A 27,640-nucleotide genomic window follows, 5' to 3' on the forward strand; every position below is an offset into this window, starting at 1 on the left:
AGCGGAAGCTTCATATTTCGAAAATACAACACACACGATAAGTCTGATACAGTGCCATAGTTCGGTCATTCCCACAAAAGCAAAAGAAGAGACAGAGTGACCATCGCCCTTGGTCTAGTCATCACCCATAGCTGGGTACAGACAGAGGATGCAATAACCGTAGTACATTTGACCATCTGCAAAACAACATGGGAATAGAACCCTGAGTACGAGAAGGTGCTCAGCTAGACTTACCCGTCATAACTTAAAATAAAGACTCATCAAGGATCATGAAGGCTATTTAGTGGGGTAGCTGACAACCATTTTGCAAAAACCGCAAGGTTTTATTACCTGAACCTACAATAATCTTTTCTGCTTTTAATCTGCTCAAGTTGAAAGTATCATTACCTATTCTCTAGGTTTGCTCCTGTGCTATTACAAGCAAGTATGAGACTATGATAGTACCTCATCACAGCAATCCTAAACCTGTTTCCTTATACCCCAAGTGTTCCATAGTCCTTACTACGAGGACGAAGCTCATGTCAAGTGCTCACTATCCAGGAGCGATGGCGATTCGAATCGATTTCTAACCAGCTGGCGAGGTATTCCCCACACAAACCACACTCACTGATCAAGTGAGCTACAGATCACCGTATTACACTATCCAGGACCAATTCGCGGGTTCGGCAGGCACCGCCAGTACCCGAGGACCGTTCCGGCGACCGAGGTATCCAAGGTATACCAGGGTTGCGCGCCGCGCCCTCGTCGTTCTCCTCAACCACCACCAATACAGCGCGTGGCGGCTCGATTCCCGGCCCGGATAGTGTTCAGGCTTCGCGGTCGGAACGACTTATCCTTCCAGCTAAGTGTGGGGCATGCGTTCAACATGACAAGAGGGCCGTCAACGATCGGTCCTTAATCGACACAGGCAGGGGCACTATGGGCAACCCACCATAAGACCCTGCCCGGTCTCCAATTACTTTCCACACTTGGTTATTTCTTTCCCCAGCAACCAATGCTTAAACAAGTCGGTATCCACCTATATCTCGCAGGTGACAGGACATCACCCGACTTTTACCGGACTAAGCAAGCTAAGCATAGACTCCGCGCCCATCTACATAGGACAAGGTAGATAACGAGTAGGGATAACAAGGAGTACATATGCAGCAACGGTATCAGACAACTCCTATTACTTATATGCAATATAGTAGAACCAGTGTAATATATATATAGTAAGTTAGCGAGAATAGGGAGACTTAGAATGCTCCGGGGCTTGCCTTTCTCAAACGTGCTGGGTCGGTGATCCGGGCACTCTTGCAGTTCCTCTCCGGGCTCTTGTGCTTCCGGAGGTTCCTGCTCCTGAAGCTCCTCGGGTTCCCCGGGTCCCACTTCGTTCTCCTGCGAGCCTGTATGATGCATATATGCTCATGAGTGGAGTGCGAGATGCCCGAGTGGATGCTTATATGAGAGAGTACCAGAAGAGTCATGTTTGTGATGCATAGGTAATGCACTTGGTCATGCTTATTACAAGGTAGTTAACATCACCCAAGAATAAACAATTGAACCAAACACCTATTACATTCTCTTCGATCATTATTTTTCAAATGCAAACAGCAACCTCTATGATGCTTCAAAGATACACCAAACTCAATTCATTCCATGCCACCTATATATATACAACCATTTATAGTTTTCTTTATTCATTTCTAAGCCCATTAAAATGACATGCAATTCTGTTCATCAATAAATTCCACAAAAATTACAGGAGACTCCCAGCTAAGCATAAAGTTTACTGAAAATTTTTCATAATTTTTGGTTACTTATTTTGAGCCACAAAAATCACAAGATTAATTAATAAGGTAAGTAAAATCACCCTACTGTGATATAAGTGTCAAACAACAGATTTCATATTTTTACAATTTGTCTAATATCATAAGAAACATCCACAAAATTTTCCAGATTTATTGCACGACTCAATTAATTATTAAAAATCATAAAGTACTGCCATGCAAGCATTTAAATTACCATAAATTCATTTATACACCCAATAATAGGTAACAATATTTTCTCAGTGAGTAAACACACATGCAGAGCCAGCAAAATAAGTTTCACATTTTTCTGAGCCATATTTTATTTACTATGCATTTTCCAAGTTTAACAAAAACATGGATTAATTATACTTACACAGAAAAGTTACTCAAACATGACATGCAATTATACTAGGATATAGATCTGGAAATAAGGAACACACCAAAATTTATTTCACCATTTTTGGAGCTATATTCATCAAGATATAGATTTTTGAACATTTAAATCATTTCCTGGGAATTATTTTTCTGAAAACAAAACAATTCCACCCCGCGACCCGCTAGGTGCACCCGGTGCAGTGCACCCGCGGCCGCTGACGAGCGGACCCGCCTGCCAGCAGGGCCCGCTGGTCAGAGCGCAGAGGGGGAAGGAGCTCCGGCGAGCCGGAGCTCACCGTCGGCGACCCCCTTTCGGCGAATCAAGTGGCTCTACACGTTCTACGGATCACGGCGGACCTAGGGCACTCATTTGCGCGGCCTAAAACGGACCGGAGCAGGCTCGCCACCGGCCATGGCGGAGCGGCGGCGCTGCTCGTCGTCGGTACGGGACTCCGGCTCGGTAGAGCGTGGCTGGAGGGGCTTGCGAGCATCGCGGTGCCAAGGCGAACACGATGCGCCAACTACGCAGCACCGGAAGGCATGGAGGCGCGCGGATCACGCGTGCGGCGGCGGAGCTCTCGCCGGAGAAGAAAGCGGGGGCGAGCGGGGCTCACCGTGCCTTACCGAGCGCTCCGATGAGCGTTTCGCAACGGCGGAACGAAAGCGAAGCTCGGGGAAGAACTAATTGCAGAGTGGCGCACGTACGGGGGAGGAACAGCCGAGGCGGAGCTCGGGCTCCAATGGCGACGGCGGCGCTCTGCGCGTGCGGGGCGAGGGCGAGAAAGCGAGAGAGAGAGAGCTGAGGGGCGCGAATGGGAGCGGGGGCGGAGGCGAGCGCGACCGGGGCGCTTTGGTGGCCGACCGGGGCGCGTCCTCGCTGCCGCATGCCCGCCACGCGGCGGCCGAGCCCTGCCGGCGCGCCACGGCGTCGCGGCGAGGCCGTCCGCGCGCGGACGTGGGCGCGAGCGCGGAGGAAGGGAGGAGGGGAGAGCGCGGGCGGGCCGAGCCGGCTTCGGCCAGTGGGCCAGAAGCGAGGCCGCGGCCTGCTAGCGCCCCCTTTTCCCTTTTTCCCTTTTTTTTTTAAATTCTTTTCTCAAATCCTCTTCCAAAGGCCTTTTGACTATTTTCAAATCATTTTCACCATTTTCACCCAAAAGCAAAGTTGTTCCAAAACAAAAACTCTACCACTTTGTTTTAACAAGCAAAACCAAATTCCAAACAGAATTTGAATTACAAGTTAAAACTCAGTTCTAGGTTTTAATTAAATTCTTTTTGGATATTTTTGTATAAATTCCATTTCTCAAATTCCATAGCTCCAAAAATTGCACAAAAATATTCTAAATGCTGCTCACACATAAATCAACCTAATTTGAATTTTTCACAATTTTAGGAGCAAGTATCATATTTTTAACATATTTAAAACACATGAAATAAAGCACATAAAATCATAATTTGCTCAAGAGTGTCATGCTCATGATGCTTATGTTTGATGGAATGCTTATGCATGACTTTGGTGAGACTAAGTGCATGCTTAACACCTAGGGTGTTACAATTACCAAGAATCCTCCTGACAGATCCGGAAACCAATCAAAGATTGACTCCTTCTAGTTCTAATCCTATGTAGCTATGCTAATCTAGATGTCTAATTGATGTGGTGGCTCTAATCTTGATCAGAGGCTTCTTCTCCCTTGATGGAACAATGAATTAGGGTTGAGAGGCTCCCTCCTCCAGGGGCCAGGGGGTCTGGTTTTATAGTCCCTCCAAGTGAATATGGGCCCTTGGATCAAACCGACATAGATTGCATGGTTTAGATTCATCCTTTGGGTCGGTGGAGATCTCCCGCAAAGCAGAGTCCTGATTGGACTCAGGGGCAGGGTGGGCGCCCTGACCAACTGGGCGGCCGCCCAGGGTCAGGCTCCGTTTCGCCTCCGCTTCGGTCTCGTGGCTTCTGGAGTCTTCTAGATGTAAGATAATTGCGCAGCACGTTAATATCTTTACGTAATCCCGACATGTGGGCCTTTCTTCCATATTTCCTGATAACCCCCTGCAGAAATAGACAAACACCAAAACTCATGGAATTCTGTCAAATACAACCCTAAGTCTGGATCTTGGTTTCATTTGGATCCTTTTCTTTATTTATTTGATAATTAAATTTGATACTTAAGGATCGTCAACACTCATCATAGCATTCATGCAATTATTTATCATATAACCCAAGTGTTCCATAGTCCTTACTACGAGGACGAAGCTCATGTCAAGTGCTCACTGTCCAGGAGCGATGGCGACTCGAATCAATTTCTAACCAGCTGGCGAGGTATTCCCCACACAAACCACACTCACTGATCAGGTGAGCTACAGATCACCGTGTTACACTATCCAGAACCAATTCGCGAGTTCGGCAGGCACCGCCAATACCCGAGGACCGTTCCGGCGACCGAGGTATCCAAGGTATACCAAGGTTGCGAGCCGCGCCCTTGTCGTTCTCCTTAACCATCACCAATACAGCGCATGGTGGCTCGACTCCCGGTCCGGTTAGTGTTCAGGCTTCGCGGTCGGAACGACTTATCCTTCTAGCTAAGTGTGGGGCATGCGTTCAACATGACAAGAGGGCTATCAACGATCGGTCCTTAATCGACACAGGCAGGGGCACTACAGTCAACCCACCATAAGACCCTTCCTGGTCTCAAATTCCATTCCACACTTGGTTATTCTCTACCAAAGCAATCACCGCTTAATCAAGCAGGTATCCACCTATATCTCGCAGGTGACAGGAAATCACCCGACTTCTACCAGACTAAGCAAGCTAAGCATAGACTCCGTGCCTATCTACATAGGACAAGGTAGATAAACGAGTGGTGACATCAAGGAGTACATATGCATCAATGGTATCAAGCAATTCCTAATCACTTAAATGCAACATAGTAGAACAAGCATAATATGTTATTTAAGTTAGCGAGAGTAGGGAGACTTAGAATGCTCCTGGGCTTGCCTTTCTCAAACGTGCTTGGTCTGTGATCCGGGCACTCGTGCAGTTCTTCTCCGAGCTCCGCTCCTCCTAGAGGTTCCTGCTCCTGGGTCTCCTCCTGCTCCTCGGGTCCCACCTCGTTCTCCTACAAGCCTTTATGGTGCATGTATGCTCATGAGTGGTGTGCGAGATGCCCGGGGTGCAATGCTTTATGCGAGAGAATACCCATGACCATGACATGATGCATAGATGATTAATGTAGCCATTTTTACAAGGTAGTCAACGTCATCCGAGAACATGCAATCACACTAAACATCTATTACATTCTCTTCTACAAATTGTCCTCAAGTGTAACCAGCAAACTCACAAGATGCTTCAAAGATACACCAAACCCCTTTTATTCTACTTAATCTATATATAACAATTCATAATTTCTTTATCCATTTTTAGGCCTACCAAAATAGCATACATTTCTGTTTATCGATAAATTCCACAAAAATTAGAGTAGACTACCAGTCAAACCTAAAGTCTACGATAAATTTTTCATAATATTTGGACACTTATTTTGAGCTACAAAAATCACAAGATTAATTCATAAAAGAAAGTATAAATACTCTACTGTGGTATAAGTGTCAAACAGCAGATTTCATATTTTTATAAGTTACTTATTATCATAAGAAACACTCACAAAAATTTCCAGATTAATTGCATGATCCAATTATTTATTAAAAATCATAAACCACTACCATGCAAGCATTTAAATCACCATAAATTCATAGATACAGTAATTAATGTGTAACATATTTTTCCTAGAGCCTAATCATCCATGCAAAGCCAATAAAATAAGTTTCATATTTTTCTGAGCTATATTTTAATTACTATGCATTTTACAATTTCTAGCAAAAACATGGATTAAATATAATTGCACAGAAAAGTTGCTCAAACATGACATGCAATCCAACTAAACTGTAGACCTGAGATTCTAGAACACATCAAAGTTTATTTCATTAATTTTGGAGCTATAATTCTCAAAATATGGATTTTAGAACATTTAAACCATTTTCTGGAAATCATTTTTCTGAAAAAACAATTCAAATCCACCCCGGGACCAGCCAGGTGTACCCGGTGCAGTGCACCCGTGGTCGCTGACGAGCGGACCCGCCTGCCAGCCGAGCCCGCTTGCCAGAGCGCAGAGAGGGGAGAACTCCGGCGAGCCGGAGCTCACCGTCGGCGACCTCTTTCGGCGAATCAAACTGCTCTACGCGTTCTACGGCTCAAGGCGAACTCAGCGCACCCATTTGCGTGGCCTGAAATGGACCGAAGCAAGCTCGCCACCGGCCATGGCGGAACGGCGGCACGGCTCGCCGCGGTCCGGCCACCACACGGCGGTAGAGCGCGCGCTTATGGCTGGAATAGGTGCGCGAGGCCAAGGCGAAGCTAACGCATCAAAAAGCGCGAGAAATGGCGGGGTAGAGGGGGAGAACCGCGGAGACCGTGAGGTCGCCGGAGTTCCGACTCACTCCGGTGAGCTCTCCCGGGCACGCGGGACTCACCGAGCGCGGTAGAACGCGAGCACGCGATGCGGAAGGACGAGGCAGAGCTGGTGGTGGTCGCGGAGAGGAAGAAGAAGGCCGGAGCTAGCCGAGAGAGGAGCTCCACGTCGTCGGCGACGATGGCGTGCGGCGGAGCGGCGGCTGCTGCGCGCAAGCGAGCGGAGGGCGAGAGCGCGAGTGGAGGAGTGCAAATGGCAGCGGGGGCAGTGGCGGACGCGGCCGGGCGCTCCTGGTGGCCGACCAGGGCGCGTCCAGGCTGCCGCATGCTCGCCACGCGGCGGCCAGGCTCTGCCGGCGCGCCACGGTGGCATGGCGCGGCCGTCCGCACGCGCGGGCACGGCGCGGGCGCTGGCGCGGGAAAGGGGATGAGCGCGGGCGGGCTAGGCCGGCTTCGGCCAGTGGGCCAGAAGTGAGGCTGCGGCCTGGTAGCAACCCCTTTTCCCTTTTCTATATTTTTATTAAATTTCTTTTCTCAAACTCTTTCTAATTTCATTTGGACCATTTTAAATTCATTTTCACGTTTTTCTCCCAGAATGAAAGTTGTTCCAAAACAAAAACCCTACAACTTTGCTTTAAGTCGAATTCACAAATTCCAATTAGATTTTGAAATACAACTCAAAACTAGTTATAGGTTTTTAAATAAATCTATTTTCGGAAATTTAGTATAAAATCAATTTCTCAATTTCTATAGCTCCAAAAATATCACAAAATTACTCTTAAATATTCTAACACTCATTTCAACCTAATTTTAATATTTCACAATTTTAGAAACAAGCATGATATTTTTAACATTTTTAATTCACATGAAATAAAGCACACATAAAATCATACTTGAGTTATTATTGTGCTCATGGGATGTGATGCTTATGCCTTGCTTGATGAGAATGCTTATGAATATTTTATGAGACTAAGTGCATGCTTAACACCTAGGGTGTTACAACTTTGATGGCACCAATTATGCTTATTGGAAGGTCAAGATGACCGCCCATCTCAAGTCAATCAATAGAGAAGTTTGGAAGATAACCAAAACAAAGTTTAAGGTTGCAAATGAGAATGCACCTACACTGGTTGAAGAAAAGAAGCTTCAATGCAATGACATTGCAATAAGTGCTCTTCATCAAGCTCTTGATGACAAGACCTTTGAGCAAATCAAGAACATTGAGATTGCTCATGATGCATGGGCAAAACTAGAAGAAACATTTGAGGGCACCAAGGGAACCAAGACCGCCAAGGCATACATACTCCAAGAAAAGTTCTCAAGCTTCAAGATGCAAGAAGATGAAAGTGTGCCGGAGATGTTTCACCGGTTGCAAGTTATTGTGAATGAGCTCAAGGCACTTGGGGAAGAAGTGAGGGATAGTCAATTCTCTTTAAAGTTCTTGAGAAGCTTGCCCAAGAGATTTGACACATTGATCACCGTGCTAGTCAAGACCACACTTAGTGAGTCAACTCCTCAACAAGTGTTCCAAGAAGTGATGACCGATGATGCTTATAGAGAAGATGATGAGAATGATTAGTTGATCAAGAAGAAGAAGAAGAAGATGGATGAGAAGAAGAAAAGTGTGGCATTCAAAGCCTCCTCATCCAAGGGCAAAGCCAAGATAGAATCATCAAGTGAAGAAGAAGCAAGCTCTTGTGATAGTGATGAACATGAGGAGATGGCTCTTCTTGTCAAAAGATTTGGCAAGTTTATGAAGAAGAAGAGCTATCGGGCAAGAAGGAAGAATAGCTCCTCCAAGAAGAATGACCATTCCATGAGGTGCTTTAGATGCCATAGCAAGGATCATCTCATCGCCAAGTGTCATTATGATAGTGATGATGAAGATGCTATCAAGAAGGAAAGAAATAAGCAAAAGAAGAAGCGAGAAAAGAAGGAAGGCTCAAACAATAAGAAGGGTGATGCCCATGTTGCAATTTGGGATAGTGATGAATCCTCAAGTGATGATGAGAGCACCAAGAAGTTCTAGGCACATGCTAACATTACAATTCAAGGAAAAAGCTCCATCTTCGACACTCCATCATGCTTCATGGCTAAGGCCACTAAGGTATCATCCGATGATGAGAGTGACCATGCTAGTGATAATGATAGTGATGATGATGAACCAACTAAATATGAACTAATCACGATGCTAGAAGATTGCACTCATCACTATAAAGAAACTAGAAAGGAGTGGAAGGCCTTGCTAAAGGATAAGAAAACCCTTGAGCAAGAACTTGATGAGCTTAGAGCATCTTATGAGAGTCTAAAGGAAGACCATAAGAAGCTTCAAATGGCTCACAATAAGCTTGAAGAAGCTCATTCCTCTCTAGTTAACAAGTGTAAAAATGAGCCAACTAAAATTGAAAAGCTCAAACTTGCAACATAGGCATAACATGTGATATCTTGAGTAAGCATATTGTTATTGCTTCTACTAACCCTTCATGTAGCTCATCTACATCATCCTAATCTAGTGGTGATTGTTTCACTTGTGACACCACACTAAAAGTTGAAAATGAAATTCTCAAGAAGGAGGTGAAAGAGCTCAATCACACCTTAGCCAAGGCTTATGGTGATAAGGACCGCTTGCTTATGTCCTTGGGTAGCCAAAGAACTTCTCTCTACAAAGAGGGATTGGGCTATAAACCCAAGAAAGGCAAAGCCGCCTTTGCTCCTCACAAGACTAGTTTTGTGAAGAACAATGGCCGGTATTGCAAAGCTTGCAAGCAACAAGAAACCCAAAGCTAATGTATGAACAAGAAACCCAAAGCTAATGTATCCTCAATTAAGCTTAATTCTTTCTATGTGCTTACCAAGGATACAAAAGGTGTTCATGCTAAGTTCATTGGTGCACCATGGATGGGCTCAAAGAAGAAAGTCATATGGGTACCAAAGAGCTTAGTTGCTAACCTTGGAGGACCCAATCAAGTTTCGGTACCTAAAAGAATTGATCTTTTCTTGTAGGTCAATTACAAAGCTGGAGGAAGGCATTGGGTGCTTGATAGTGGATGCACTCAACATATGACTGGAGAGTCTTGTATGTTCAAATCAATTGATACAAATCAAAATGGTGGCTTTGATTCTATCACTTTCGGCAACAACAAGAATGGCAAGGTCAAAGGGCTTGGTAAATTTGCTATCTCAAATGACATGAGCATATCAAATGTGTTACTAGTTGAGAGCCTTGATTTCAATCTCTTGTCAATTGCACAATGTTGACGGTCCTTAAGTACCAAATATAATCGTCAAAGAAATAAATAAAAGGATCCAAATGCAACCAACACCCAGACTTAGGGTTTTATCTGACAGAATTCCACAAGTTTTGGTGTTTGTCTATTTCTGCAGGGGGTTATCAGGAAATAAGGAAGAAAGGCCCACATGTCGGGATTACATAGAGATATCAACGCACCGCGCAATTTTCTACCATCTACAAGACTCCAGAAGCCACGGGAAGAAAGCAGAGGCCGAAAGGGGCCAGGCCTAGGGCGCCCGCCCTGAGGACCTGGGCGCCCGCCCACCTCTAGACTCCGTTCGGGACTCTCTTCGCAGACGAAGTTCCACCGACCTAAAGGATCAAGGATAACGTAGTACCACATCGCCTACCGACCCAAAAACGCATAGAGGAGGACTATATAAGGAGACCCCCCTGGCCCTCGGAGGAAAACCTCTTCTCTAAATAAAATTTCATTTTAGGCTTAGCAACCAATGTAAGTAGAAATAGATCTTCTAGTTTCTACTAGATTGAGAGAGATAGAGTGGAGGTGTAGATCGGAGGAAGGCCGGCCTGTCGGTGTCTACTCCGAGTTGTACCTGCGGGATCAAGTCTTCTAACCCAAGGCTTGCTTCTAAGATTCTTCAGTAATTCGACTTCTAATTCTAGTAAGTTCTTGTTTTATTGTTCTTTGGTTTATGAGTTTACTTTAATCCTCTTCCGGTTGAGTATTAGAGTAATCATTGCTAGCGTAAACGTGGTGTTTAGGCTAGGGTACTCATAGATATCCCCTGACTAGCTGGACCGTGGTAGTATAGAGGAACGTGACATTTCCGAGTTACCTTTGTATCCCATATCTTGTTAGCAGGACGGGTAGGTTTATAGGTGCAGGTCGAACATCCTTTGTGGTGTCTAGATTCTGTGAGCTTCCCCAATAGAACAATAGATCATCCTTACCAAGGTTAGTACGAGACTACGATTGCAGTCTTCTCTATACATCACTCACATCGAGAAACATTCTTTGTAGCCTAAAGGGATAGTAGCAATAGATTTGGTTAGTCAGATGCACCCTTTCTCCCACTGGTGAAAATATAAATACGATACTCTGGAAAACCTCCCGGGTGAAATGCTCACCGATATCTGTGCGCTTGCGGATCATTTCCTTATTGCGTTACCAAATATCAACAAGCATTTCTGGCGCCGTTGCCGGAGAGAAAGACGGTTTGCTGAGATAACTTTGAGTCTTGCTATTATCTTGTAATATAATTTTATACTTTTATTCTTTTATCTTTTTATCTTTATGGATAACTTAAATTCCATACCTATTATTGACCAGCCATAAACCATGGGAGTCAACAAGTCCTGCCCCTAATTATGATCTGAGTCCGGAGTTGATTGCAATAGGTCAAAACCAACCCTTTTCTATAGCCGAGGTCCTATCTTTTAATCAAGAAGATAATGCACTTTTAACTACACCTAGGGAATCTTTTAATCTTTCTATAAATTCTAGTTTAGACCTAGCCCTACAAGACCATGTTTTCCCTGGATATTTTCACATTGGTCTTAATCATATAACATTTGGTAGAGTTTTTCTTTCTTTATCTCTTAGTAAAGCAAGGTATGTCTTCATTCGTGGACATCCTTCTTGTACTAGTCTTCATAAAAAAATCTAAGAGATAGAGAAGGAATCATCTCCTAGACGAGGAAAGGAAGTTTCAATAGCCAATTTCCAACATTTCAATCCCATGATTCGGCTATCCATCCCATCCTTGAGCTTAATAGTTTCTACTATGCTCTTTCTCTTGAACCTCCCGATAATCCTATGAATCTCTCTAGACATCCCATGCATAAGAAGGAGGATCGAGAAGAGCAACATCAATGGCTAGAGGGCATTAAAAATCCATGTGCTATCACCATTGAATGGATAGATAAAACAAACTTGAGAGACAATCCTAGAGGAATTTTAAGCATTTGTGAAGAATCATCCTTGGAGTTTGAGAATGAGAGAAACAACAGTGAGCATTGTAGGGTATTTTAAACGCAAACAAAAAAATCCGCAAGCGCACGAATACCGATGTAGCTTTCACCCGGGAGTATTCCAGAGTATCGATTTTTCACAGAGAACGTGAGTGTACTAATTAAGATCCAAGAACGCCCAAGGATAACTATATAATTATTATTGGTGGGAAGAAAGGAAGTTTCCTGAGAGTTCTCTAGTTGATCTCAGAATCAAGAATTACTTCAAGATTATCTATATCGGGACATCAGAGCACTAACCACAGAAAGAGATGAGAAGGGGGCTAGGAAGGTCTGACTACGGTCCTACAAACACCGATCCGAACGTGGTGTAATACGTCGACCGTTAGGGCTGTCACTACCCTAAGGCTACCACAACAATCCGCAGGATTGGGTGCAATTCTAGGTAATTGCAAGGCAAAAGACCACGTCTAATCTATTAATTACTACACTAGCGTTATAAAGACTAGAGCACTTGATGCAAGCCGGAATCCAATAAATAACTCGAATGTAAATAAAAGTAATTAAAGAACTCAGGAATTATGAATTGAAGAACTTGAAGAAAGATGAAGAACGAACCAGTTGCTGCAAAAGTATAATGTTGAGGAAGATCCGACAGATCCGGCTCCTCCTCCGCTCTCCTCTTCTCTCTCCCTATTTTCTAGATTACAACTAGAACTAACTAGAACTAGAACTAGAGGAACTATAACTAGATGAACTAGAACTAGATCTAGATGAACTAGAGGTAGAACTAGAAGAACTAGAGGGATCCTCTCTACTTGGATGAAGAATTGAAACTCTAGCTTTGATTATGTAGAAGAGGTATGATCTCCAGGGGCCAGGGGGTCTGGTTTTATAGTCCCTTCAAGTGAATATGGGCCGTTGGATCAAACCGACATTGATTGAACAGTTATGCTTGATCCTTTTGGTCGGTGGAGCACGATCCGCAAGTTTGGACGTGATTGGGCAGAACTCCAGGGCAGGCGCCCTCAGGACTTGGGCGGGCGCCCTGTCCCTGAGCCCTCTCAGCCTCCGCTTCCTTCCCGTGGCTTCTGGAGTCTTCTAGATGATAGAAAATTGTGCGGCACGTTAATATCTCTATGTAAACCCGACGTGTGGGCCTTTCTTCCATATTTCTTGATAACCCCCTATAGAAATAGACAAACACCAAAACTCATGGAATTCTGTCAGATAAAACCCTAAGTCTAGGTGTTGGTTGCATTTGGATTTTTTTCTATGATTAGTTGACGGTTAAATATGAGCATTAAGGACCGTCAACAAGCTCCCCCAAGCTTAAACTTTGCTCATCCCTGAGCAAAGATGGACTCAAGAGTTTCTGCAGTGGTTTCATGCCTTAAAGATACACATGCGTTCAAACTAGATCTCATCTCTAGGTTAGGGTAAACTGTTAAGGCTTAAACTTACTCATTTTACCTTTCACCATGGGACTTGTAACCGTCATTTCTGTCTTGAGTAGTTAAAAGATAGAACGGTCTAGTCAAGAACCATGTCTCTTGTTCTTCGATTAACTATAACTCTGGAGTTTTTGCAGATTTTCAAATAAAATTCAGAGATTCCTTGTATGACTCTCTCTAGTCTCTCTTTTGTGGTATTTCTGGATCCTTACCAAGGCAGTAATGGTATATGCCTTCTCTCAAAGTATGTAGTATTTTTGGTATGAGGTATACTGACATTGCCTTCTCTCTCACCCTACTCTAATAAGGTTTTGATATCTGGAGCTCATAGGTGGGAGACAGCTAATACATACTTACATGACATTTATTGCATAGTCAAACTATGGATCTAGAAGAAACAAGTCAATAAGTCAAATCAAGATGTTTATGTGTTGCGAATGAATGGTGTATGGTGATGATGGTGATAACAATGGTGAAAGTCTAATTCTACTTGTGCTCTTTTCAGGGGATACATACCTCTCTTGCTCTTTAGAAACTTTTGAGGAGAATGAGATGCTCTATATTTTCTTTTTCTTTTCTCTCAGGTGGGTATCTTGTACCCCTAATTCTACTGTCGGACACTTGTCCATTTTTACCTCTCGTCTCACTTTTTCTTTCTTTTGAGGTTCCGGGCACTTGCCCCTTTTTATTTCGTCGTATACTTTTTTTTCTCTCTCTTTTTTTTAGAGCACTCATCTCATGAGATAATATAGCAAGTGGTAGTAACAAATTAACTTGAGCATTTATTTCACAGGGGAAAAACAGAAATATTTTTGGCTATTCTCTCCCGGATTAGGAGTAGAATATTTTTGGGTGGTTCTGGAGATGAAAATGGATATATGTGGATGCGTACTTCTGGAGTAGAAGCAGCATGTATGAGTGAACGTGCAAGTGAATCTTGATTTAACCACATGACAAGCTCCTACGGGTATACACAGCTTGACCACACTCAATGCTCATAAGCAGTAAAAAGTAAATGTGTGGCTCAAAGTCTAGAAAGCATGTATATATGGCTGTGGTAGGAATTTAAACTCTCATCATAAAGGAACTCATCATGTGTTATTTTAAAGATTTTCAAAGATAAAATTCTCCAGAATTCTAGCATGTCTAGGAACAGATAAACAACAGCTCAACCTTCCCATATCGTATCCGTTAACGACTTAAACTTAATATCAAGTACTCTTCCCACAAATTCAGGTTTAGAGCAAATCTTAATTAATAACAGTCAGGCCTAAACTTGAGAGAGATTTCAATTTTGAGAACTAGTCATGGCAGAGCAACTATTCATCATTTCCATGTGAGAGCTTATCATGAGCGTTCATAGCAAACTTTATTTATTTATTTATTTAGCAAACTAAGCAAAGATATATATATATAAGCACAAAATCTTTATTTGGATTTTTATGATTATGCATCTTTTTATTTTTCAGCTAAAGTATAAACGTGAGTAGAACACTTAGCTGGATAAATGGTGGTGCTCTCTCCCAAGCTAGATTTTGACGTAATTTCTCTAGTGTAGCTAGCAGGTGGCGGAGGTGTATTCGAATGTCAGCAGCACTCTGACAGCGATTAGGATGTCCTCCGTCTGCTAGTCTTCTTGGATCCTTGAATTATGTGGAGCTCAAATAGACAACAAAGCTTTGTGGAACTAGTTAAGTGTTAGCATAAATATCTAGCCTTTATCATGTTGAGCCTCCTCAATAAATGTTACTCTCTTTAGTAGGATCATAAATTTATTTTTATAATTTTATTTTTATAGGACAGGAATATATTTATTTCATTTTTACGCCACCACAGTGACACAGTGAATGTACTTATGAGTTTTATGCCATGAGCATACTCACATGGGGCTTACTATTTTTAACATTTTTATTTTCTTTTTGAGATGATATGTACCAGATTAACTAAGCAAACTATTTTAAATAATTGAAAGAAAAGGGATAACTACCAAGTTTACCTCTTGGCAATGTGTTCGATGTTTTTAAGTCCTCCGAACAGGACTCTCCGTTTTCTCAGTCGTCCTGGGATTCGCTGGATGGCGTAGTCGTGGTTCCGGCGGCGTCTGCTCTTCATGTATAACTATCTTCTTTCTCCATACCTGACTCGGTGCTACGGTCTCCTCAGGACAGTTATGTTCAAGCTGTATGTCTTCAGACATTATCACTTCTCCTTCGTAGTTCGCCCATCCGTCCTTGATGATTTGCCTTCTCTGGTTGTGGATGCGTCGTCTTCTTCTTGTCCTGACCTGCTTAGAGTCTTCAACTATATAGTTAGGGTCAGTAAAATAGCGGCGTACCTTCTCAGAGGGGAAGTTCATGTGGACTTCTCCGGTTCCAATGTAGATGATTATTTTAACGGTGCTGAGGAACTGTCTCCCAAGGATGATGGGTGGATCGTACTCGTCTTCTCCCATGTCAATGTTGGGTATTCTTAACATCATTACTAAAAGTAGACTAAGTTCTAAATCTAGCAACGGTGCCAAAAATGCCAAACCTATCCCTCACACCACTTAAGCCAAGTTGTCATCCCCAGCATGACATGAGAGACGCGGTATTGAAATATGCAATTGCTCTTCTAAATAAATAATGAATGGGATCTGCAAGCGCACAGATTAATACCGATGCAGCATTTTAACCGGGAAGTATTCCAGGTATCGTTATTTATATTTTTACCACTGGGAAGGGATTAGCAATCATCACTAATGACTACAGAATAGAATATGAGAATGAGCATCTATCATTGCATGTATAATTGAGAACATTATATCTAACTCTTCATACAGGGATAAGTGTCGCATAAAAGATATATGAAATAACAATAGTGACAAGGATAACTAATCTGATCTAGCCACATAATAAATATGATAAGCACCTCAATTAGATACTCTAGAAAGTCATTAGCATGGTATTAGAACGAACTACAAGAATATTCCCTAAGTTATTCTTAACTATATAGTCTAGCATTATCATAGTTAGTGCAAGCATACTTAGCAATCATTGTGAGACAAGACTACGCCCATGCATAGTGATATTAGCAAGGAATATGAGAAACATAGCAATCACTCCCCTGTAATAATGTTGCTCTGCCAGCCCAATACACGAGAGGGGGACTATATAAGAATCAATGAAGCTGTCACTATCACGAACCACCCCACGATCTGGCATATTGGGTACAATCGCACATAAATACGGTATAAGCACCACGCCTACACAATATCTATCATTTAACCATGGATCCGATGGATAAACGCTATACGATCTTAAGCATGTATATAGATCGTATCTAACTAAGCCAAGTACATAACTATGATAAACTAAGAACAATATAATCTTGAATATAAGCAAGTAGAGCAAAGTCATAAGCAATATATTGAAGTAGAACAAAGTCATATTCATAATACTGAAGAACAAAGATAATTAGAAAGCAATTAGAAGCACAATTAGAGACTTACCAAGAATCCTCCTGACAGATCTGGAAACCAATCGAAGATTGACTTCTTCTAGTTCTAATCCTATGTAGCTATGCTAATCTAGATGTCTAATTGATGTGGTGGCTCTAATCTTGATCAGAGGCTTCTTCTCCCTTGATGGAACAATGAATTAGGGTTGAGAGGCTCTCTCCTCCAGGGGCCAGGGGGTCTGGTTTTATAGTCTCTACAAGTGAATATGGGCCCTTGGGTCAAACCGACATAGATTGTATGGTTTAGATTCATCCTTTAGGTCGGTGGAGACTTCCCGCAAAGCAGAGTCCTGTTTGGACTCCAACAGGGGGCGGGCGCCCAGTAGGACAGGGCGGGCGCCCTGTCTCTGGCCCCGTTTCGCCTCCGCTTCGGTCTCGTGGCTTCTGGAGTCTTCTAGATGTAAGATAATTGCGCAGCACGTTAATATCTTTACGTAATCCTGACATGTGGGCCTTTCTTCCGTATTTCCTGATAACCTCCTGCAGAAATAGACAAACACCAAAACTCGTGGAATTCTGTTAGATAAAACCCTAAGTCTAGATCTTGATTTCATTTGGATCCTTTTCTTTATTTATTTGATAATTAAATTTGATACTTAAGGACCGTCAACAAACTCCCCCAAACTTACCTCTTGCTCATCCCTGAGCAAGGATAGACTCAGCTATGGACCAGAAGTAGTTGCAATTTGACGGTACACATGCTTTTTAAATAAGATCTCATCTCTGAGTGAGAGTAAACTGTCAAGACTTAAAACTTACTTACTTTACCTTCACCATGGGACTTGTAACTGTCACTTCTGTCTTGAGTAGTTAAAAGATAGAACAGTTTAGCCAAGTGCCATGTCTCTTATTCTTGATCAGCTATAGCTCTAGAGTTTTTGTAGATTTTCAAATAAAACTCAGAAATTCCTTGTATGATTCTCTCAGGTCTCTCTTTTGTGGTATTTTTGGATCCTTACCAAGGCAGTGATGGTATATGCCTTCTCTCAAGATATGTAGTATTTGTGGTATGAGGCATAGTGACATTGCCTTTTCTCTCACCCTACTCTAATAAGGCTTTAATATCTGGAGTTCATAGGTGGGAGATAAAGTATACATACTTAGAAGACATTTATTGCATAGTCAAACCATGGATCCAAAGAAACAAATCAATAAGCCAAATCAAGATGTGCATGTGTGGCGAATGAATGGTGTATGGTGATAATGGTGATAACAATGGTGGAAACAATGGTGGTGGAAGTCTAATTCTACTTTGCTCTTTTGAGGGGATACATACCTTCCTTGCTTTTGAAACTTTATGAGGAGAATGAGATGCTCTTCTTTTTCTTGTCTCCCAGGTGGGCATCTTGCACCCCTAATTCTACTGTCGGACACTTGTCCATTTTTACCTCTCGTCTCACTTTTTTTTTTGAGGTTCCGAGCACTAGCTCCTTTTTATTTCTTCGTATCTCTTTTTTTTAGAGCACTCATCTCATGAGATAATATAGCAAGTGGTAGTAACAAGATAACTTGAGCATTTATTTTACAAAGGGAAAAATAGAAATATTTATTTTTTTTTGGTTATTCTCTCCCGGATTAGGAGTAGAATATTTTTGGGTGATTCTGGAGATGGAAATGGATGGATATATGTGGATGGTACTTCCGGAGTAGAAGTAGCATATATGAGTGGACGTGCAAGTGAAATCTTGATTTAACCACATGACAAGCTCCTAAGGGTCTACACAGCTTGACCACACTCAATGCTCATAAGCAGTAAATAATAAATGTGTGGCTCAAAGTCTAGCAAGTATGCATATATGGCTGTGGTAGGAATTTAAGCTCTCATCATACAGGAACTCATCATGCAATATTTTAAAGATTTTCAAAGATAAAATTCTCCAGAATTCTAGCATCTCTAGGAACAGATAAACAGCAGCTCAACCTTCTCATATCATATCCGTTAACAACTTAGACTTCAGATCAAATTTTCATCCCACAAGTTTAGGTCTAGAGCAAGCCTTAAATTATAACAGTTATATCTAAACTTGAGAGAGAACTTAAAATTTGCAAATTAGGCAGAGCAACTATTTATCATATCCATGCTTAAGTTTTATTTAGATACAGATTAGCATAGCCACTTTATTTATTTATTAAACACACTAAGCAAAAGATATATATATATATATATATATATAAGCCTAAAATCTTTATTTGGTTTTCCATAGTTTATGTATTTTAATATTCTAAAATAATATAAGTATAAAGATAGATAGATAGATAGAAATACTTATCGAGATAAATGGGGGTGCTCTCCCCCAAGCTGAATTTTGACGTAATTTCTCTTGATGTAGCTAGCAGGTGGCAGAGGTGTATTTGAAAGTCAGCAGTATTCTGACAGCGATTAGAATATCCTCCGTCTGCCAGTCTTCTTGATTCTTGAATTCTGTGGAGTTCAAATAGACAACAAAGCTTGTGGAACTGATTAAGTGTTAGCATAAATATCTAGCCTTTTTCATGTTTAGACTCCTTAATAATTATTACTCCCTGTTTTTATATTTTTATTTTATAAAGCAGAAAAGAAAATTTTATTTTATTTTTATGCCACCACAGTGAATGTACTTATGGGTTTTATGCCACTCGTCTACTCACATGGGGCTTACAGTTTTTTCACATTTTTATTTTCTTTCTAAGATAGTATGAACATGATTAACTAAGTAAACTATTTGAAATAATTGAAAGGGAAAGGATAACTACCAAGTTTAACTCTTGGCAAGGCGTTCGGTGTTTTTAAGTCCTCCGAACGGGACTCTCCATTTTCTTAATCGTCCTGAGGTTCGTTGGGTGGCGTAGTCGGTACTTCTGGCAGTGCCTCCTCTTCTTGTATAGTTATCTTCATTTTCCATACCTGACTCGGTGCTTCAATCTCCTCTGGATAATTCTGTTTAAACTCTATGTCTTCTGACCTTACAACTTCTCCTTCATAGTCTGCCCATCCGTCCTTGATGATCTGCCTCCTCTGGTTGCGGTTGCGTCGCTTTCTTACCTGCTTAGATTCTTCAATGATATAGTTAGGGTCAATAAAATAACGGCGTACCTTCTCTGAGGGGAAGTGCATATGGACTTCTCCGGTTCCAATGTAGATAATTGCTTTAACGGTGCTGAGGAACGGTCTTCCAAGGATGACGGGTGGATCATACTCGTCTTCTCCCATGTCAACAACTTGAAAGTCTGTGTAGACAAAGTGATCGTCTATTTTGACTGGGACATCAGATACTATTCCTTGAACTTCTCGAAATGTCTAATCTGCCATCTGGAGCTGAATGTATGTTGGTCTTAGTGGCATGGTTCCGAACAAGAGCCGATAGGTGACTGCAGCCATTATGTTGACGCCCGATCCGGTGTCGCAAATTGTCTTGTAGAAGCTATATCCATGTATGGAGCAGTAAATGCTTGGCATTCCTGGGTCGTCCTTCTTGGTCAAAAACGGTGACTTCAGTTGGTGATCTTGGCCTCCATGAACTACAGTGACCATCTTAGCTGACTCGGTCCACACTTGTTTGTTCCTGTTTCTTCTGTTGGTCCTCTTCCTTGATTTACGTCTGGATTGATCTTGAATTTGTGCAGTCTTGTTCTTGAAGAAAAATGTCTCCTTCTTCCCTTTGACGTAGAAACTGATCTTGGCAGCACTGGCGTAGATGATAGCTCCCGTGGTGTTCAAGAATGGCCTCCCTAGGATGATAGGTGCTCTCTCATCATTTCCGGTCTCTACCACTACGAAGTCTGCTGGGACATATAAGGTACCAACTCGCACACAAAGGTTCTTCACTATTCCTTTTGGAAAAGTTATCGTCTGATCTGCAAACTGCAAACACATGGTTGTCTCTAATAAAGGATATGTAAAGAATTTTTCATAGAGTACCCTGGGTATAATGTTGACGCTAGAGCCAAAGTCATAGAGTGCTTCTAGGAAGTCCACCATGCCGATGGAGATCGGGATGACGGGGTGTCCTGGATCGCCTCTCTTGACCGGCAGACGGTCAGTAGAAAATTCAGTGACGGGGTTACTCCAATTACCTGCATCAAACACGTCTACAAGATTTGCAGATTCTAATCCTTCCGGTTGTGATGGTATACCGGGGTTAGTAGTAGGAACAGCAGCAGCTATTTGATTTAACTGAGATTCAATCATTTTATTAAAGCTAATTTGATTCTTGATGGCAGTAGAAAAAATTATCCATTCTATTATTTATATTTTCTAGCATTTTATCATTAGATGCCAATTTCTTAGATAGGTTATCCATTAGCTTTCCTTGATTAGACACTAACTCTCTCAAAGGTGGAAAATTACTATTGTTGTTATAAGAATTGTTACCTTGATAATTACCTGAGTAGTTAGGCCTCTGTTGATTCCAACCTTGATTTTGTTGAGGACGGTTGTAGTAGTAGTAGTTGTTGTTGTTGATGTAGTTCACATCCTCAAGTATCTCAGGGCAGTGGTTGCCTGAGTGTCCAGTGTCTCCACACTCCTCACAAGTCATGTGAGAGTCGTAGATGCGCATAACTTCTTCATTGTCTCCAGCTCTATCATCGAGCTTCTTCATGAGGAGGTCTAGCTTTGCAGACAGCATGTCTACCTCCTTCAGCTGATGCATACCTCCACCTCTCTTGCGTGTCTGGGTCCTCTCTTCATTCCAGCTTTGGTTGGACGCCATCTTCTCCACAAGAGCTGTGGCTTGTGGTATAGTAAGTGATAAGAATGCTCCTCCAGCTGCAGCATCCATGGTTTCTCGGGCACTGTTGCAGAGCCCATGATAAAACGTCTGCATCAATAGCCAACTCTCCATTCCATGATGGGGACATTCTAGGATGTAGTCTTGAAAGCGCTCCCATGCTTCTAGAACAGATTCATCATTTTGTTGCTGAAAACTTGTAATCTTCCCAAGGAGAGCATTGGTCTTGCCCATGGGAAAGAACTTAGCCAGGAAGTTTGTTGAGCAGAGTGCCCACGTAGTATTCTTCTCCTTTGTAGCATAGAACCACTGCTTCGCTCTTCCTAACAGTGAGAATGGGAAGAGGCAAAGTAGTATAGCGTCTTTGGAAACTCCTGCTATGGTGAATGTGTTGCAAATCTCCAGGAAGTGTTGTAAATGAGCACTAGCATCTTCGTGTGCCTTCCCACAGAACTGGTTGGATTGCACCATGTTGATAAGTCCAGGCTTGAGCTCAAAGTTGCCATCGATCTCTGTAGCAGGTCCAGTGCGGATGTTGTCCGTAGTGGGAGCTGAGAACTCGCGGATCGATTTGTTCGCCATGGCTTCGAACTCTGAAGACAAGTTCCGGTGATCTTCTTGATTGGATGAAGCTTCTTCGTGAAGTGTTGATGATTTCTTTAGCTTGGCTCTCGTCTTCTTGAATAATGCTTCGGGATTGTCAACAAAATTTCCTGGAAGATGTCTTCTATTCATACATTCCCCTGCATAAGATAAAATAGAAAAATATCAGGGTAAAACTGTATGAGAGAATAGATAAGCTCAATCATATTAGTGATGCGAATGATAACTCAAAATCTTTTATTCCATTCCTGATTGGTAATCAACCTTCCCCGGCAACGGCGCCAAAAATGCTTGTTGGGTATTCTTAACATCATTACTCAAAGTAGACTAAGTTCTATATCTAGCAACGGTGCCAAAAATGCCAAACCTATCCCTCACACCACTTAAGCCAAGTTGTCATCCCCAGCATGACATGAGAGACACGGTATTGAAATATGCAATTGCTATTCTAAATAAATAATGAATGGGATCTGCAAGCGCACAGATTAATACCGATGCAGCATTTTAATCGGGAAGTATTCCAGGTATCGTTATTTATATTTTTACCACTGGGAAGGGATTAGCAATCATCACTATTGACTACAGAATAGAATATGAGATTGAGCATCTATCATTGCATGTATAATTGAGAACATTATATCTAACTCTTCATACAGGGATAAGTGTCACATAAAAGATATATGAAATAATAATAGTGACAAGGATAACTAATCTGATCTAGCCACATAATAAATATGATAAGCACCTCAATTAGATACTCTAGAAAGTCATTAGCATGGTATTAGAATGAACTACAAGAATATTCCCTAAGTTATTCTTAACTATATAGTCTAGCATTATCATAGTTAGTGCAAGCATACTTAGCAATCATTGTGAGACAAGACTACGCCCATGCATAGTGATATTAGCAAGGATTATGTGAAACATAGCAATCACTCCCCTGTAATAATGTTGCTCTGCCAGCCCAATACACGAGAGGGGGACTATATAAGAATCAATGAAGCTGTCACTATCACGAACCACCCCACGATCTGGCATATTGGGTACAATCGCAGATAAATACGGTATAAGCACCACGCCTACACAATATCTATCATTTACCCATGGATCCGATGGATAAACGCTATACGGTCCTAAGCAGGTATATAGATCGTATCTAACTAAGACAAGTACATAACTATGATAAACTAAGAACAATATAATCTTGAATATAAGCAAGTAGAGCAAAGTCACAAGCAATATATTGAAGTAGAACAAAGTCATATTCATAATATTGAAGAACAAAGATAATTAGAAAGCAATTAGAAGCACAATTAGAGAATTACCAAGAATCCTCCTGACAGATCCGGAAACCAATCGAAGATTGACTCCTTCTAGTTTCTAATCCTATGTAGCTATGCTAATCTAGATGTCTAATTGATGTGGTGGCTCTAATCTTGATCGGAGGCTTCTTCTCCCTTGATGGAACAATGAATTAGGGTTGAGAGGCTCTCTCCTCTAGGGGCCAGGGGGTCTGGTTTTATAGTCCCTTCAAGTGAATATGGGCCCTTGGATCAAACCGACAAAGATTGTATGGTTTAGATTCATCCTTTAGGTCGGTGGAGACTTCCCGCAAAGCAGAGTCCTGTTTGGACTCCAACAGGGGTCGGGCACCCAGTAGGACAGGGCGGGCGCCCTGTCTCTAGCCCTGTTTCGCCTCCGCTTCGGTCTCGTTGCTTCTGGAGTCTTCTAGATGTAAGATAATTGCGCAGCACGTTAATATCTTTACGTAATCCTGACATGTGGGTCTTTCTTCCGTATTTCCTGATAACCCCCTGCAGAAATAGACAAACACCAAAACTCATGGAATTCTGTCACATAAAACCCTAAGTCTAGATCTTGATTTCATTTGGATCCTTTTCTTTATTTATTTGATAATTAAATTTGATACTTAAGGACCGTCAACAGTCAATAACCTTAAAATCATCTGGAGCTGAATGTATGTTGGTTGTAGGGGCATGGTTCCATACAGGAGCTGATAAGTGACTGCGGCCATTAAGTTGACGTCAGATCCGGTGTCGTAGAGTGTCTTCTGAAAAGAATATCCGTTGATTGTGCACTTGATGCTTGGAACACCAGGGTCATCCTTCTTGATCAAGAAAGCTGACTTGAGTTGACGATCTTGACCTTCTTGAGCTGCAGTGACCATCTTAGCTGACTCAGTCCACATTTGCTTGTTTCTATTCTTCCTGTTGGTCCTCTTCCTTGGTTCATGTCGGGATTGCTCTGAGATTTGTGTAGTCTTGTTCTTGAAGGAAAACGTCTCCTTCCTCCCCTTGATGTAGAAATGGATTTTAGCAGCACTAGCGTAGATGACAGCTCCCGAGAAAAAGTTAAACAAAGCATTTATGGAATGAGATTATATTAAGTAGGTCACAATTGAGAAGGCATTTATGTTAGTATTACTAATATTAATGCATTTATAAAAAAACCAAAGTTACAAACATAAATTGCTTTTGTAGATTAAAAGGACGTTTAGTTAGACATTAATCATTTTGTATTTATGGTGAAAACCTAAATGGTCAAACGAGGTAACTATTATTACTAAAGCGTAGTTTACATCGATACGAACCTAACGCGACAAGAATGTGCTCAATCGGAATTAACACGCGGGTTCTATGGCCAAAATTAGGTCAGTGGAAAAATTGTGAATAAGCAAAACTATTTTTCGTATTTTAATTAATTAAAATTGAGTTTTAAAAGCATTTTAGTCTAAATCTTTGAATACCGATGGCTACAGTGGTTAAACTGCTAAAATTAGGACCTAAATTTAATTTCTTTTGAACTGGCCGGAGTTCGGGTTTATTTTGGAAAACTCCAAGGGCTTTTTCGCAAAACGGCCTAGGGCGGCGCGTGTGTGGCCGGCTGACCGGCCACGTGGCGTAGTGTGAGAGGCCGGGTCTACGGGAGCGGCGTGGACCGAGGCTGGACGGTGCTAGTCGACCAGTCCATGGTGGACCGAGGACGGGCGGGTCGGGTGCGCGCGGCGGGGCTCGGCCAGGCCGTGGCGGCGCGCCATGGCCGGCTCCGGTGAGCTCGCCGCGGCGGCGCTACGAGGCACGGGCGTGTCACGCGGGCCGAGGCGATCTCGATGCGCGCGTTGGCCATGTGAGAGAGAAGCCGGGAAGGAAAGGCCGCGGGGAGGGGTAGTTCGGCGGCGGCGCTACGGCAAGGACCCTTGCGAGATATAGAGGGGAAGGGGGGAGAGTAGAGTACCGGCGGGTGCGTAAACATGAAGCGGAGCTCGTGGAGGGGTTCTCGTCGCTGAAGATGCAGCAGCAATGGAGATCGACGTCGGTGACCCAAGCTTCACTTGGCTGCGGCAATGGCGGCTCGCGGCTAGGGCAAGCGTGGCGACGGCGGTGCCCTAGGGTTCAAGGGGGGCGCGGGGTGCATCCGAGGGCCTTTATAGTCCGCGGCCATCCTCGTTTCGTGCGCGGCGCGGACGTCGGGGCCGGTTGTTGCGGCTGACTCTGAATCGACCGGAGGTCAGGGATGACAGGTGGGTCCCGCTCGTGGGGCCCACCGGTCAGCGGGTGAAGGCGGGTGCAGTAGGGGGCGTGCGGAGCGAGCTGGGCCGGGGGAGGCTGCTGGGCCACGGACTGCGTAGCTGGGCCGAGAGGCGCAGAGGGGGAAGGCCGTGTGTGGGCCAGAATTTGAGAGGGAGGCCGAAAGACGAGAAGGAAAAAGAAAAAAAGAAAGGGCTGTCTTTCTATTTTAAAAGGATGTAAATCATTTTTCCAACTATTTCTCAAACCAAAATTGATTCACTAAATTGAGAGTAGCTTTGGAATAGTTTTCTTTCCTACTTTTGGAAACAAAGCATATTTTCTTAATAACACCTTTTTAAATTGTTTCTTTTAACTCAAATATAAATTAGTTTTCAAAAAGGACTATTTATAGTTGCTCAAATTTTAGAAATTCATTTTTCACAAACAAGCCAAATAAAGCTAGGGCACAAAGCATACATCAAATAAAACACCATCCACTTAATTTAATAAAAGTTTTAAAATTTCACATTTTTCTCATTTTATAATAACAATAATTAATAAAAATCTTGTAATATTTTAGAAAAAATTTAAATCCTTATTTAATTTAGTGTTTTCTAATAACAATCCAAAATTAAAAAATTTGGAGTGTTATATTGACCGGCGCTGTTTGTGAAAAAGAAGGATCAATCGTTGCGCATGTGCGTGGACTACCGTCCACTCAATGCGGTAACAATCAAAAATAGGTATCCCTTACCACAGATTGATATCCTGTTTGATCAATTGTCAAAGGCAAAAGTGTTCTTCAAGATAGTTTTAAGGTCCGGGTATCACCAAATCAAGATCCGCCCGGAAGATATTCCAAAGACTGCTTTTCTACCAGATATGGGTTGTATGAGTACCTTGTCATGTCCTTCGGATTGACAAATGCTCCTGCATACTTTATGTATCTGATGAACTCAGTCTTCATGCCAGAGTTAGACAAGTTTGTTGTGGTGTTTATCGATGGCATTCTGGTCTATTTAGAGAATGAGCAAGATCATGCTGAGCATCTAAGAGTCGTGCTAACACGACTACGAGAACATCAGTTATATCTGAAGTTCAGCAAGTGCTAGTTGTGGCTGAAGAAAGTTCCTTTCCTAGGGCACATTCTATCAGAAGAAGGGATTGCTGTGGATCCATGAAAGGTACAGGAAGTCATGGACTGGAAGGCACCAACTTCTGTATCTGAGGTGTCGGTGTTTTCCCCCCGGGGGGTCACACCAACGAGTAAATTTGTATGCGTGCTCCCTTTCCCAGATGGTGATGCAAGAAGGCACAAAGATTTATCCTGGTTCGGGCAAGAGAAGGCCCTACGTCCAGCGGGGGAGGGAAGTTTGTATTATCTTGCACCGAAGTGCTTGTACAGGGGCGAATACAAGCGTGGTATGAAGTGTGTAAGTTCTACTGCGTATGAACGTGGTGTTGCCTGTCTATCTATTCCCGGATCCTTCCTTTTATAGCTCCAAGGAGAGACCCAGGGTACATGTATAGGTGTCAGAGTAGGGGTCGATAGGAGCATGGAGCGCTGACCTACTCGAGGCCTCCGTATCGGCGTGACCTCGAGTCGTCCCGTGTTAGTAGCCTGGTGACGATTACGTGTGCCCCTGTAACCTGCCCTGCGTGCCGTCTTGGGCTGGTTCACCGGTCGCACGCCTGTACGACACGGCGGCAGATCCGGCGGAGTGGTTGTGGTGTTGTCAGTCGACGTCCAATTCGTCCCCAGGAAGGAACCGTGTCTGGTCGAGGGTTAGACGCCGTGCAAAGACCTGATATCCGGAGCGCTGACCTTGGTTGTCTCGAGGGGGTTCTGATTAGACGTCCCATCCTTGTTTCCCGCGTCCTGACACGCCCTGGGTCGTTTGGTGGGGAAGGCTGCAAAAAGAACGATGGGACGGGTGCCTGTTATCACGCCTCCCGTGACCAGTGTGTTAGGTGGGAATGCGGCGGGCGCATTAAATG

Source organism: Sorghum bicolor, chromosome 5, assembly GCF_000003195.3.
Source record: "Sorghum bicolor cultivar BTx623 chromosome 5, Sorghum_bicolor_NCBIv3, whole genome shotgun sequence".
Classification (NCBI taxonomy): Eukaryota; Viridiplantae; Streptophyta; class Magnoliopsida; order Poales; family Poaceae; genus Sorghum; species Sorghum bicolor.